Here is a 16,722-nt window from a genome sequence, read left to right as displayed (position 1 = left end):
AGAGAAATCGAATCGACCGTGTCAACTGGTGTAACTAAACTTGTACATCTATCTAGATCCAGAGAAAACGGCTAAATGTTGCAGTGTGATTGCGGTGATAGCCATGTCTTCTTTACCGAGGAATTAAAAATAATTTTTTATTGTCAAAGATTTTTTGAATGCCCAAGATACACCAGAATCATATGATTTGAACAGCGTTCTCACTGCGAATACTGCAATCGATTTATCGCCCTTTAAAAAAAAGCATGTTTAAATTAAATACTATATTTTTGAGCATCAGTACAGGTGGCACGATAGTGCAATGGGTAAGACAGATTCTTCTCATTCGAAAACTTGGGGTTCGCTTCTGCTGTTGGAATTTCTTTTTTTGTTCTTTTAACCCGAAGTTTTATAATAACATATACAGAACCCTTTTTAACGAATAGATTTTTGGCTCAAGTGTGTAAACAATGTGAGCCTATATCTTTTCTTTGCATTTTTTCCAAATCGTGAAGCATCGTGGGATAGCGTCGCGTCGTTCGATCGAGGATCAAGAAGGTGGGTGGATGTATCAGTGTTTGCTAAGTACGAAGTTAGTGAAAGAAAACGTTAAAAGATGTCTTTTATTGTGTACAAGTTTTGTCAAATGTTTATCTTTATTCAGGTGACTGTTGTGTTACTGCTAGACAGATAGGCATGATGTTCAGAGTAAATGAAAACAGAAGAAATCTGATCGTGTGGGTCGTTTTTTCCACCGGTTTGGCAACCAACCTTCTCTGATAGAAAGCCGTGACATTTAATAATAATAACTATTATTATAATAATGATAGTAATACTAATAACATTTTTGTTTCCTCATAAGTTGTGTCACACCGATAAAGTAATACACACAAAAATCAGTTTGATGATTGTGGCTGTCGAACTCAAGTTGTATGAGATAATATGTCAGTCCATCATGTAACACCCCCCCCCCCCCAAAAAAAAAAAAAAAAAAAAAACCCAAACAAAACAACAACAACAACAAACAAACAAAAAAACAACTAAAATAATAGATGTACATACATACATACATACATACATACATATATATATATGTGTGTGTGTGTGTGTGTGTGTCAAATCTCTGTGAATATGATGCCATATTGAGTAACTGAGCTGGACTTACAACCATGAAATTATTTTATAATGTTACGATTAAAATTTTACTTAGAAATCAGTCATTCTCAGTCTCATTGTTTTATTTCATGCACATTATAAACAGAAACAAAAACAACATATAATAATGGAAATTATGATAATGGATACTTTTATAGCACACTATCCAGAAATCTGGTGTAGGTGCTGTACAAAAACACTTTTGTTTACATAACACATTAGATCAATGTTACATACACACAACAAAATATCACACACACACACACACACACACACACACACACACACACAGAGAGAGACACACACACACAATGAATACATACATTTTTACAAGTATGCATGTGCACCTAACACTAACAGCTAGTGAGCTACCCACAAGGCATTGTTTTGTCAGCGAGTTTGGCAACCTTCTCTGAGCTATATATATATATATATATATATATATATATATATATATATATATATATATATATATATATATATTTGTCCAAACTCTGTGAATGTGATGCCTCCTTGAGTAACTGGACTGGACTTAAAATGATGAATTTATATTATAATGTTATGATTAAAATTTTAACACTTTTATTTGCATAACACATTAGATCAGTGTTACATACACACAGCAAAATGTGATTCAGTCACGCACACACAAACACAAGCACACACACACACACACACACACACACACACACACACACACACAAAATGGATACATACATTTCAACATAACATGTGTACCTAACAGCTACCCACAACACATAGGCACGCACAAATATACATAAACAGACGTGCGTGATGATACCTCTTCCCTATCATCTTTATATATATATATATATATATATATATATATATATATATATATATATACATATATATATGTGTGTGTGTGTGTGTGTATATATATATATATATATATATAGAGAGAGAGAGAGAGAGAGAGAGAGAGAGAGAGAGAGAGAGAGAGTTTCACATTACACTTACAGTTTCAGTTTCACGTATATACTAAAATGTAAATTGTTACTGTTTGTGATTGACAGGATATATGACAGGATACATGACAGAGTTGCCCTTTCACTGTGAAAGGTAAGATCTTTTCTCTTTAGATGGCTGGCACAGTACACAACAAATGACTACAGTTTCTGATGTTCAGTGTTTAGTTGAAACATGGCTATGAATAGTATGATCAGTTGATGTGCCTGGCTCTCTCTCCACTTGTCTGTCATTCAGCTCTTGCATAATAATGTGAAATATAATTTTTTATAGAGATAGATACACGTCTCACTCCAACAACAATGCTGCATGCCTTGTGTCAGTTATGACTACGATTGTCGAATGTTGTTGCTGCTTATTTATATATGTTTATGTGTACCTAGTTCATACCAGTTACAGCTTTCCACATAGAACATACATTTAGTAAAACAAAATATGCTATGCCACCTCTCCCTCTTCAACACCCAGTTAAAGTTTATATTAAAATTGTGTGAAATATACTGTGTAGAGTTGGATTGTGTTAAATGTACATATGATATATTGCATTAACATACATGTTAGCACACACACACATGCACACGCGCGCGCGCACACACACACACACACACACACACACACACACATATATATATATATATATATATGTGTGTGTATATATATGTATGTATAATTATCATTTTACATGATCGACTGACATATTATCTTATACAAGTTCAACAGCCACAATCATCAAATGGATTTTTTGTGCCTATTGCTTTAGTTATGTGATACAACTTTTGAGAAAAAAAAGTTATTAGTAAATACTATCATTATCATCATTAAGATTCTTATTAACTGTTACAGTTATAGATCAGACAAGGTTGCCAAACTGGTGGACAAAACTGTGTTGTGGGTTGCTGTTAGTGTTAGGTGCACATGTATGTTAAAATGCATCGCGTTTTGTATGTGTGAGTGTTAGTCACATTTTGTTGTGTGTATGTTACTATGTAACATTAATCTAATGTGTTACATATACAAAACTCAAAAGTGTTTGTGATTGACAGGATATATGACAGGATTGAGGATACATGACAGATTTGCCCTTTCACTGTGAACACTGAAAGGTAATATACAAGTTGTAACATGTATGTAGATATATATCTATATAGATAGATAGATACATACATTGATAAATATACATATAAAATATACATGCATGTATATACATATACATGTAAATACACTTGCATAGAATAGATAGATATATAGATAGATATATAGATAATAAGATATATGTGAGTTTTAGGGTACAAATTCAAGTCAATTATAGATTATTTCATGTGGCAGTCTCATTACCTCAAAAAAATGAGAGAGAAAATATTTGCTACAGGGACAGACACAGGGCAGCAAAAGGTGGAAAGGTGTCAGTATGTTCCCCTCACCTGCATCATCAGTGAACTTGACCATCATTAACATTATTATTAACTGTTACGGCTATAGATCAGAGAAGGTTGCCAAACTGGCTGACAAAACTGTGTTGTGGGTAGCTGTTAGTGTTAGGTGCACATGTATGTAAAAATGTATGTATCCATTTTGTATGTGTGGGTATGTGTGTTAGTCACATTTTGTTGTGTGTGTTAGTCACATTTTGTTGTGTGTATGTAGCATTGATCTAATGTGTTATATAAACAAAAGTGTTTGTGATTGACAGGATTATATGACAGGATCCATGACAGACTTGCCCTTTCACTGTGAACACTGAAAGGTAAGATCATCTTTTCTCTTTAGATGGCTAGCACAGTATGTAACAAATGACCTCAATTTCTTATATTTAGTGTTTAGTTGAAACATGGCTATGAATAGTATGATCATTATCATCATTAATATTATTAATATTAACTGTTACGGCTATAGATCAGAGAAGGTTGCCAAACTGGCAGACAAGACTGTGTTGTGGGTAGCTGTTAGTGTTAGGTGCACATGTATGTTAAAATGTATGTATGCATTTTGTGTATATTCTATATCTTTATTTAAATATACAAGTTGTAACATGTATGTAGAACTTAAATATAGATAGATAGATACATTGATTGATAGATATACATATAAAATACACATGCCTGTATACACATATACATGTAAAATACACTTGCATATATTTGACAGATAGATAGATACAGATATAGATAATAAGATATATGTGAGTTTTAGGGTACAAATTCAAGTCAATTATAGATTATTTCATGTACTATGATGTAGCAGTCTCATTATCTCAAAAGAATGAGAGAGAAAACATTTGCCATCAGAGTAGACACAGGGCAGCAAAAGGTGGAACACTGCTGTGTGGCACCAATCCTATGTCATCTCCATCTGGAAAGGTGTCAGTATGTTCCCCTCACCTGCATCATCAGTGAACTTGACCATCATTAACATTATTATTAACTGTTACAGCTATAGATCAGAGAAGGTTGCCAAACTGGCTGACAAAACTGTGTTGTGGGTAGCTGTTAGTGTTAGGTGCACATGTATGTTAAAATGTATGTATCCATTTTGTGTGTGTGGGTATGTATGTTAGTCACATTTTGTTGTGTGTATGTAGCATTGATCTAATGTGTTATATAAACAAAAGTGTTTGTGATTGACAGGATTATATGACAGGATCCATGACAGACTTGCCCTTTCACTGTGAACACTGAAAGGTAAGATCATCTTTTCTCTCTTTGTAACATGTATGTAGAACTTAAATATAGATAGATAGATACATTGATTGATAGATATACATATAAAATACACATGCATGTATACACATATTACATGTAAAATACACTTGCATATATAGACAGATAGATAGATACAGATAATAAGATATATGTGAGTTTTAGGGTACAAATTCAAGTCAATTATAGATTATTTCATGTAGCAGTCCCATTATCTCAAAAGAATGAGAGAGAAAATATTTGCCACTGGAGCAGACACGGGGCAGCAAAAGGTGGAACACTGCTGTGTGACACTAATCCTATGTCATCTCCATCTGGAAAGGTGTCAGTATGTTCCCCTCACCTGCATCATCAGTGAACTTGACCATGACATGTCTTAGGCCAATGACAATTGGAATGATATTCTTCATTGATTAATGTAAACTTGTAGTTGTATGTAGTATATTATACCTGTTCCACAGGATACCATTCATGAAAATTTCATCAGCTATGCTTTATAATTAACAGTTGCAAATGTTTGTTATGTTGTTTTTTTATATCAAGCAGATGATGACAGGCAGACCACTTAAGAATAGACTTTTAACCAGCATAAAGTTTCTGGTGTTTTGTTGTTGTTTTTTTTCCTTATATTTTTTTCAGATTCGTTGATAAATATTTAGATACTATGATAATGTGAAAACTTAGAATGGCAGAAGTTTTGTGTGAGAATGTAAGTTTTACTTTTATTAAGATCATACATTAAAATAAAGGATGTGAAATCACAAATGGAATACAGTCAAAATAGGTTATAAATATGATCTGACCTACTATTAATATATTCACAATTTACAAACATAAATATTCTGAACATGTTCATTTCAGCTGCTGCTTATCATCGTATGCTGCAGAGACCGGCAGAGTCTGAGAGTGTGTGTGTGAATCAGATTCGCATGATTACTTGCAATTGTTTGGTAAGTGGATTTTTATTTTCTTTAATTTGTAAACAGTGTAATCACTTCTTAATGTGAGCATTTCAAATGTTCAGGCTTTTAGTTTTAACATTCTGTTATTATTTGTCTTAAATCTTATGGCCCAAAATCTGATTGGTATCCAGTTTTTGTGACATGCTCTTTGAAATTATAACTTGATTATTTAGCTTTTAAGAGATCTGTTTTATTGCTTCATGCATTCAACATAATATTAATATACCACTTTGGTGCGAACATCATGTTTACATTTGCTTTTTTTATGTTAAGTTTTATACACTGTTCATAACATTCACACTGTGACATGTTTCAGTTAAACTGACTCTTGAATGACAGTAACTTAAAATTTAAAGCATTTAAACTACTTCTCTGAAGGCAACAACAACAGCAACAAGTGAACAACAACAACAACAAACAAGTGAACAACAACAACAACAACAACAAAATTTAAAAAAGGAAACACAAAATAAACTTATTTTAAACAAGAGATAACATTTTTTTTTAACGTTTACATGAAGTTGAGAACTTCACAACTTATCTTTCCCAGTCTTTCAAAAGCTGTAAACAGAAGAGGAGGAGGTAAGTGTCAACATTGTTTTGTCCATAAAAAGTATGCATCAATAACTATGCAAACTTCTCATAGATGCAATCAACATAATATGTTGAAAGGGAAGAAAGCCAGAAAAACCAGAACAACAAATAACATTTGTGTTGTAGAATTAGTCCCCAAAATGTTGCAAATATGCAAGTTAGGGTAAAAGATACCATATTTTCAACAACAACAAAATATTAGTTGGAATTTGTAAATTTAAACAGGTTTTTGCAGATTATTAAAAATATTTGCAGCTGAAATTAGTGAAAAGTTCACAACAGATAAAATGCAAATTTAGAATTTTTCCTTTCATCACTTCACTACCATTCCACAGCAAATTTTTTTTACAATATCCTAAAGTAAAATGCAAAATATAAGTATGTGGTTGTTTTGGATAATTCCAGTAACTACATTAGAGATAAATAGAAACAAGTCATTACACAGAACAAAACAAAAACAGGAAACAGTTGCCACATGACCTGCTTAACATCATGACAATAACTAAACAGCTGAACTGTTTTTAAAGCACTTTTTAGCAGATGTGATATCAGTCTGACCCAAATATGTAATGAAATGAGTGAATAAACCACATAAGATGAACATGCAAAACAGTCAGTAAGATTTTGATATTTAACAGCTTAATGTGTCTGAAAGGTAATTTGCTCACAACTTTACACTGTGATGTTGTGATGTTATCTCTTTTATGAAGTGCCAAGCAGCCAAGTCAGGTAAATTACTCTTGATGACTGCTGTTTAGCATCTTGATCTTGTTTCCCCTTATCTATTTTCACCATGTAGAAAAAGATGGGTGATCTTGTATATTGCTCATATTGTTTGATTTTTCTTCTTTTTTTCACAACATGGACAGTTTCATCTAAGTTTCTCACCAACTAAATAAAACTGAACAAGACTGGTCCAGCTGATTCCTGTAACACTTCTGAATATTTATTGCACTGTTGTACAGCATTTATTTAGTGGAAACTGGAATATCTCTTTCTTTTCTTTGTTGAATCATTGAGTTGCCTAACAACTGTGTTGTTACAGCTTCTTCAATAAAAAGTCTTCACCATTTAAAAGAAAAACTAACGTGGTAAATAGGTGTTCACTTTCAGTTTGTGTGTTAGGAACAGGAAAATCACCTATTCTGGCATTGAATTTCTCTACAGGTTATGGACAGTTGTAAGGTGGATGACTCTTTATTACCTGGTCTGAAAATTATGGTAATACTAACTAAAGGTAACTTTTTACAATCAATGAATCAGGTTGTGTGGTTTATGCGGCTAGAACATTTAATTCAGACTGATGAGGCCAAACCATCGGTATATTAAATTTTATTTGACAGGTACTGAAGACAGCAACTTTTTGGAATCAGCTTATTTGAGCAACTATAGGATTAACAGTTTTTAAAACAATAAAAGTATTCATTTGTACATTAAACTGTATACAGTTTGAAACAGTTTTCATATCCAGTTATTGGTTTTTTTCTCTTTACTTTTACTCTTTGTTTTAGTAAGTGTTGCTGAATTGCATCTATACTTTGAATCTGCATGTTGTCAGACAACATACATTCTCCTGTTAAAATGGATTGTGAAAAGCGCATTCAATGTGAGGTTTGTCAAAAGGTGTTTAAAAGCACAACCACTGTAGTTAAACACAAATGCCCCTATTGTAGGTTTTGTGGTAAAGTTTTTTCAACATTTCAGCGGTTTCAGTCACACAAATGTTCATGCTTGCAGACATCACCTGTTACTTCCATTGAGCAACACAACATTGCATTCACCCCTGTGCAGACTGAATGGCAGGTACAGAAATGTGAGCAGTTACATTTGGTGTTCAAATGCAGCCTTCCCTCTGTAGAACCCAAAGTTGAGGCAGGAGCACCCAAACAGATCATCAGTATAAGGGGGGATGGAAACTCTTTTTTCCGCTGTTTGAGCCTGGCAGTCTGTGGGTGTCAAAGAACATTCTTTGACCCCTTCACTTTTCTAAGTGCTGTTGTTGCTAGATCACGGATCTGAAGAACATGTGTCTGTTCTGTGGGTAGAGTTTGATGATGAAGGTGTCAGGAAAAAGACCCGTGAACAGAACAAACAGCTCTACACACAGAACATCAACACAAAGTGGACTCCTGTCTTCCAAAGTGTGAAGCAGTTTCGTGTTGGAAAACGTCAGAACGTTGCAGTTCTGCATAGACAGTTCCCTTTGACGGCTTACTCTGCTATCACCATCCACAAGTCACAGGGCTCCACACTGGAGAACGTGGCAGTGTCGTTTCAGGGAGCAGCACACCACCATCTAGTGTATGTGGCTCTCAGCAGAGCCAGAACTATGGCTGGTCTCCACCTGCTTGACTTTGATCCAAAGAAGATCAGAGTGTCACCAAAAGTCAAGCAGGAAATGGAAAGACTGAGACAAGAACCTGTTGTGCCCTGTCTGACTGATCTTCAGCAGTTTTCCACCACAGGGTTTGTGATTGTGTTTCACAACAGCCGATCACTTCACAAACACATTGCTGATCTCCGTGCAGACAGGAACTTGCTACAAGCAAGCCTCATGTTTATTTTTGAAACATGGGAGCATGAACAGGATGACCCGGAACACTACAAGATTGCAGATTTTACTGTGGTTGCCAGAAACACAGCTTCAGTGAAAGGCTGTCGTTCACATGCTGGTACACTTGTTTACACCAGAGATCACAGTCTGCCATTCAGTAGCAGTGCTAGCCAGAAGTGCAGCAGTGGCATTGAAATCACTGTGGTTGATGCCAGTACCAGCGTTAGAGGACTGGTTGTTGTTGGGATCTACTGTCCTCCACATGTCAGCATCACAGTTTTGTGTGCAGAACTCAGAGCAGTTATTCAGCAGGAGCTCACAAGTCACACTCATGTTATCATTGGAGGAGACTTCAACAGTGATGCTTCCCGTGGACTGCCTAGACCTCTTCAGGAGTTCTGTGAACAGTTCAGTCTGCAACAGCTGATCAAAGATCCCACCACAGACTATGACTCGACACTGGATCTGGTTCTCACAAATGTGCCTGAGCCAACTCCTGCTAGTGTACTGGAGTTGTGGTACTCCGATCATAAGCCATGTTGGATAGTGTATCTATATTGAAATCAGGATGGGACTTTTTTTCGTTTTTTTTTAAGGCCTGGGAACCTTCCTTTTAAGTAATGATGGTTCTTGTGTGTGTGGTCTGGTGGTCAACCTTTTATCTCTTAATATATTTGATGTCATTACTCTTGCTTATGAGTATGACACGCTCTCTGTGTCTGTGTATCATCATCAGATTTCTCATCTGTTGTAGAGTTATTGAGAAAGATAGTTGGATAGGTATAGATATGTATGAAATATTTCTGTTTTATTCTTATGTGACGGGGTGGTAAGGTGGTGTTAGAGAAGGTGAAGACAGGTATAAGGTGTTAGCAGAAGAGAGCTGCAGCCAGGCAAGGTAGACTCGGGAAGGCACTGCGCCGGTTTTTCTTCTTTTATTCTCTCATTCTTCCAGACCAGGAGAGTTCTCTATTTGTCTGGCACTCGCTCACTCCTTATATTCTGTTCCGCCGAACCGCAAAGCCAGCGCCGCGAAGCGACTCACGAAACCGGCCCTCCGTGAGCCTTGAGGGGCCAAGCTTGTGTTTGTTTGACCAAATTTGGCGGCTTCTGACTTTCGGCTCGGGGAACTAACATAGACATATTATATATCACACAAAACTACAAGAAACGAGCATTTTCTTAAGCTAAACCATTTTCTACAAAAATAATGTAGTTAAAAACTAAACAAAAAGAGTCACTGAATGAACGAGCTTTTAACGAGTTCATGTATCATTTTTGTACATTGCAACAATTAAAACGTCGCGATATGTAATATAATTGCAACAGTTAAGTAACTGAAAATCCTGAATTTTCAACTATATAAAAATCATCTATAGAATCTGCTTCTAGAGTAAAGATTTTTTATGTCAAAATTCAAGAGAAAACTCAACGGACAGCTCCCGTGTCGGCACCGGTTGGGGTGCTTTTGGCACTTGTGATCGACAATGAAATACTTCGTTTAAACCAACTACAACACAACTATACATGTATGATGCGAATCAGATTGATAACAGAAATGCAAACATCTGCAAGACACGCTATAAAAATGTCTAGGTATTGTAAAAACGTATTTTGCTCAAATCGGCACTGACGAATTCCAATGGCTTGAAGAAGAGAGAGTTTTGTGGGGCCGAAATACTGTCAGAAATTTCGTACTATCGCATGCCTATAACTTAGGTGTACACGGAAAGCGATACACGAGAAGAAAGCTTAATCATTTACATTGTAATGCACAATCTAAATTCCACGGCAGCTATATCGATTTATAGAAAACAAGGTATTTTATATGTTTCAACTGAGTGGATTTCGAAGATCGCGCCAAAATTCATTGACATAAATATTAGTTTAAAAGAGTTATAGGCTACCTGGCCAAATGATATCATTACAGTTGAGAAGTATGATCTTTCTGAAGTCCAATAACATAAAAACTATAATCTCATCTATAAGGAAGTGTTTATAATTTAACAAATGGATGAAAATCATCATGCGGTTCCGTGTAAAGGGAGATAACTTGTGACCGATTTACAACTTCCTTGTTAACCTTCGGCGAGTCACAAAAGTCGTCTGCTAAGCTGGCCCAACGAAGATTGTAGCCAATCCGGCTACACTTATCATAACATAATAGGGATGAAACATAAAAGGTATTCCTTTTTGTCTTGTTTTGGGTGGGGGTGGGGGGAATTAAATTTTTCACTTGAAATTGACATACAATGATTCATTTTAAGATTCTGAAATGTTAACAAATGATACATGCTTTTTAACATATCATTGTCAGTGTATCTTTTTTTTTCTGAAAGGTGAGGGGGTGCGGTGAACAGTATAATGAATTGATGTTTACCTTTTTATATATGTCACAGGTTTCCAGTCCTGAAATTCAAACTGTTACAGTAACCTGGGCTTGAAACTAATTGTTCTTTTGTTGTGTGTGTTTGGAAAAGCATACTTAATTATGATACTTGATAGAATAGGTAAATCCAACAGTCATTGGCTGGCACCATAAAATTTTATCATTACAAAGTTTAAGTGTCCAGTTCAGCTTCAAGTATCTGCCATCAAACGGGTTGATAGATCAGATACATAACAAGTAGAAGTTTACACTCGCATATTAATTGACATTTGATCACATGCAGCCACAGCAGAAGCTTTGGACACTTGTGCATGTTGTTTGCACAAAACAGTGCGTTGCTGTGTTGGCATGCACTTTTTCTTAAATAGATGCCTTGATCAGGAAATTTGGGATTGTTGAAAAAACTTGCTTCACATATATGATGTAGATCTATAGCTCTTTCTCGTGAGATGGTCCATTCTAATTTGAAGAGGGTTTGTGGTGTGGAGGGTATACTGCCTTGTACTGGTGTTGTAGGCATGGAATTATGGTTAATCAGCAGACAGTGAAATGTCAATAAAAATTGTAGCATAAGAAGAAGACCAGATTTAAATGCTTAAACAGAATCCATTGTTTTACTTTTTTTTCTTTAAATTGCAAACTATTCAGTAAACATTAGTGCTAATATATTGTGTTTTACAAAGTGAGCTTCACATTGGTTTGTATATGACATTCTGACAAATGAATACATGAATAAACTTGATATGTTACTACCCCATGGAACTGATACCTTGTCGTGGTGGGGTAGCTTGAGTGCTTCAGTGACCTGTCGAGCTATGTCAGTTGATGTGTCACATGCCTGGTAGGGCCTCCCATGCTGGACAGGTTGTGGGTATTTGTTCCACAAACTATACCAGCTGGCATGATGCACGCATTTTTGGGTTTCCCTTGCTGAAAAGGTTGTATGGTAGAAGCCCGACAAAATTCAGTTGCAAACACATGTCTTTGCATATTTATCTCTTATGACTGACAATTCGTCGTCCTTCTGTTTCAGGAAATGGACATCAGCCAGGACAGGAACAACAGAATCTTCTGTGAGAAAACCTGTATGCTTTTGATCTAAATAAACACAATACAATACAACATCATAAGCCTCTGTTGCTTGATCAGTTGATGTTTGGTTTGTTGAAGGTGCTGTTTGTGTGCCCCTGTGGGGATGTCAGGGACTCTTTCCATTAAAATACTATGCCCACCCTCTGGAAACCCTCTCCTGAAAATTTATCATTTTATATGTCACTTTTCCTTTTCTGTCATTTATTACTTCAGCCATGCTATTCATTCCCATCCATTTTTTTCAAGATAGCCATGATTATTTATTTTTCTGGACTTCATAATTGTGCATTCTTGCAAAGCTGTATTCAAATTTGGACCTAGGATATACGAGTTGCCTGCTGGCATTTTTTTTGTTTTCTATGCCTGTTATGTACAATTTGCGTATTATGTATAATTATGTCAATGTTCAGGTTTGATTGGTTTACTCTATCGATAGATTAATGGAAAGGCCAATTTGATGCATGTAGTTATATGTGCATGCATATGACTATTCATGCACACACACACACACACACACACACACACACACACACACACACACAAATCCCTCCCCGCCACACCCCCTTTTTTTTTATACAAGATCAAGATCAATATTATATGACACACAGTCACACACAAATTGTTTTGTTTTGTTTTTTAATGGCTAACTCATGTTCAAGATTTTAAATCCCAAAACTAAGTTCATGGCAGAAACTATATTACATATTTAATTCAGCATTTTTATGAATGAGAAGTAGCCAAAATGAAAACCATCACTGTGGTGATTGATATTCAGTGTCCCAACACATTTACCACTCTAAATAAAGTCCACAACTTGCTGCAACACAAGCAGCCATTACTTACATCTAACCGAAGTCACGCTTACCAAAAATAAACAACAAAAAACAATAATAATAATGATATTAAAATAAGATAAGTGAAGATATCTTATTTTAATATCTAACCAAAGTCACACCTACCAAAAAAAAAAAAAAAATGATAATGATATTAAGATGAATAAATGAAAACAAGAACATCACTACAGTTAAAGCATTTCAGCTAAAAAGCTGGCCCAGTGCTTCCCTCATTGAACGACAAGCAACCTCCAGGTTGATGACCACTCCCTCCAACCACCTGAGCTCATCTTCTTCCACCACCAGTCAGTCATTTCAGAAACCATTTCCATCAGTACATTCAAAATGTCAGTTTCTCAAGATGGTGGCATTAGAACAAACTCATATATGTGCTAAACCACGTCTACCACACAGATGCCTGATCAGCAGCATAACCCAATACATCAGGCTTTGAGTGCATGCATATGTTTGTGTACCCATCGGGGTAGATTTCGTCTGCACAACTTTTGCCAGAGGACAAACACTTATGTTGCCATGGGTTCATTTTCTGTGTGCAGTATGCTTCCTGCACATTAGATTGGTGTATCGTTGCATGATTTTAAATAAAGTATGAGAAAACGGATGAGACATGGATTTCAAACTCGGACTGTCACGGTTAACAGTGTAAACGCACACTGTCTCTCTCTCTCTCTCTCTCTCTCATTGTCAATCACAGAGTATTGGGAACCGGGCTTTCACCAGCATACACATATTTCATAAGGACATGGAGTGATTACCAGGTATATAATATACTTGCAATTTTCCTTTATATGCATTGAACCAAAAAGTTGTCATTTGGACAGGATTCACACATGAGCCATGAAGGCTTTGCCTCTTGTTCAAGTGAATCACAAGTGAGTCTTGAAGGCCTTGCCTCTCTTGTTTTTATTATTATCATTTTATTAGTATTAGTATTAGTAGTACTACTACCTTTTTCTATATTATAATTATTTATTTATTTATGTAAGCTTATCTATTATTTATTCCCCCGTTTTGTTTTGTTTTTTTGTTGTTGTTTTTTGTTTTTTGTTTTTCTCAAGGCCTGACTAAGCGCGTTGGGTTACGCTGTTGGTCAGGCATCTGCTTGGCAGATGTGGTGTAGCGTATATGGTTTTGTCCGAACGCAGTGACGCCTCCTTGAGCTACTGAAACTGAAACTGAAACTGTACCCAAAGGAATGGGTCAACAAAACGGATATTTCTCTACAAACTGTGGCGGGTTGTACTTCGGCAATGGGTGCAGGGGATAATTGGTTCAATTCTGGTTATGTTAACTAACCAATTAATACATAAAACAAATCACGAAGAGAGACAGAGACGTACACACACAGAGAAGAACACGGAGAGACAGAATGTGTGTGTGTGTGTGTGTGTGTGTGTGTGTGTGTGTGTGATAAGGGCCGCATCATGTAATGACAACAAAGAGAAGAGCCGTGTGAGAGGTTTACCCACTTTTAACAGAGCCATTTCACTCAGCACTATGCTAATACAGATCTAGTGCACACACCCACGCACACACACACGCGCGCGCGCACGCACACACACACACACACACACACACACACACAAACGCACACTTATGTATGCACATTTAGACACAAGTATACACACACACAAACAATTGTACACACACATGCTCGCGCTCACACACATACACACTGACACAGATACAAACGAACAGAGACACACACAGATATACAGGGAAATAAAAAAATTAAAAAAAATCATACACACACAAAGAAACGCACACCTACCCACACCAAAACACCAGATCAATCAATCACCAGTACAGCCAGCCCAACACAAACAATGCCATGGACAGCTGATGAAAGCACCGGGAACCATCAGTCCCAACCACCCTGTAAATCGAACAGCGTGCAGCTTCAGATCGATAAATACAGATTCAAGATCAATACAGACAAATCATGACTGTATCCTCTGCAGTCCCCGTTCCAGGCAGCACCGAATCTCCTCGTCATTCCTCAGAAGCGTGGACCGGCATGTTCGTGAAGACAGCGGCAATGGAGTATAAAAAGCAGGAACAGAAGCAATGCCCTGCCGTTAGAAACGGTAGAGAATGAAGAGGAAGAAAGAGGAGGTGGTGGACCAGGAGGAAGAGGAGGAAGAGAAAGAAAGAGGAGGTGGTGGAGCAGGATGAAGAGGAAGAGGAGGAAAGAGGAGGTGGTGGAGCAGGATGAAGAGGAGGAGGAGGAAAGAGGAAGTGGTGGAGCAGGATGAAGAGGAGGAGGAGGTGGAAAGAGGAGGTGGTGGAGCAGGATGAAGAGGAGGAGGAGGAAGAAAGAGGAGGTAGTGGAGCAGGATGAAGAGGAGGAGGAGGAAGAAAGAGGAGGTGGTGGAGCAGGATGAAGAGGAGGAAAGAGGAAGTGGTGGAGCAGGATGAAGAGGAGGAAGAGGAAGAAAGAGGAGGTGGTGGAGCAGGAGGAAGAGGAGGAGGAGGAAGAAAGAGGAGGTGGTAGAGCAGGATGAAGAGGAGAAATAGGAAGAAAGAGGAGGTGGTGGAGCAGGAGCAAGAGGAGGAAGAGGAAGAAAGAGGAGGTGGTGGAGCAGGAGGACGAGGAGGAAAGAGGAGGTGGTGGAGCAGGATGAAGAGGAGGAGGAGGAGGAGGAAAGAGGAGGTGGTGGATCAGGATGAAGAGGAGGAAGAGGAGGTGGTGGATCAAGATGAAGAGGAGGAGGAGGAGGAAAGAGGAGGTGGTGGAGCAGGATGAAGAGGAGGAGGAGGAGGAAAGAGGAGGTGGTGGAGCAGGATGAAAAGGAGGAGGAGGAGGAAAGAGGAGGTGGTGGATCAGGATGAAGAGGAGGAAGAGGAGGTGGTGGAGCAGGATGAAGAGGAGGAGGAAAGAGGATGATGAGGATGTATTTACGTGTGTATCCGAACGCGGTTTCTTGTTTTCTTTTTGTTCTTTTGACATCACTCTTTTTGTTTGTATGGTATGTGTAAACGATGAATGTTTGTAACGTTTTAATGCCCCCAGGGGGTACAAGAAATAAGCATTTTGCCTTGCCTTGCAAGAAGAGGAAGGGGAGGAGGAGGAGGAAGAGGAGCAGAGAGAGGATTGAAAAAAAAAGAGAAAAAAAGAGAACAATCTGAAGATGAAACTAGACGTAATCACGGCAGTGACGGTACCAACAGAAATGGTAGCAGTATAAATGGGAGCAGTGGTATTGTGGTGACTGCGGCTTTGGTAATGGTAGGATGAGCATAAGAGTATAAGCTTTATTGTTCCAGCAGATGATTGGATTATCTACAGGGATTTATCAATGTGCACCTGCAAGGTTCTTGGTTGGTTTGTCAAACAAATTCACACTTGCCCCTTCTTCCATCACAAGACATATTATCAGTTAAGGAACTTAAACATTCTAGATCTAGGTTGTTTCTAACACCCCCTTTTCATCACGTTCAAACCACTCCAGCAGAT

General features: G+C 37.3%; 1 long non-coding RNA gene across 1 annotated transcript; it reads left to right on the top strand.

Annotated features, from left to right (window-relative positions):
* The first annotated feature begins 233 nt into the window (after nucleotides 1-233).
* LOC143284203 (uncharacterized) lies at nucleotides 234-12,864 on the top strand. Its single transcript, XR_013055506.1, has 5 exons — nucleotides 234-537; nucleotides 2,172-2,217; nucleotides 3,815-3,868; nucleotides 4,749-4,802; nucleotides 12,353-12,864. It is a non-coding gene; the product is annotated as an uncharacterized LOC143284203 (long non-coding RNA).
* Nucleotides 12,865-16,722: the final 3,858 nt, after the last annotated feature.

The sequence above is a fragment of the Babylonia areolata genome, chromosome 7, assembly GCF_041734735.1.
Source record: "Babylonia areolata isolate BAREFJ2019XMU chromosome 7, ASM4173473v1, whole genome shotgun sequence".
Taxonomy (NCBI): domain Eukaryota; kingdom Metazoa; phylum Mollusca; class Gastropoda; order Neogastropoda; family Buccinidae; genus Babylonia; species Babylonia areolata.
This window is presented reverse-complemented; position numbering and strand designations above follow the sequence as displayed.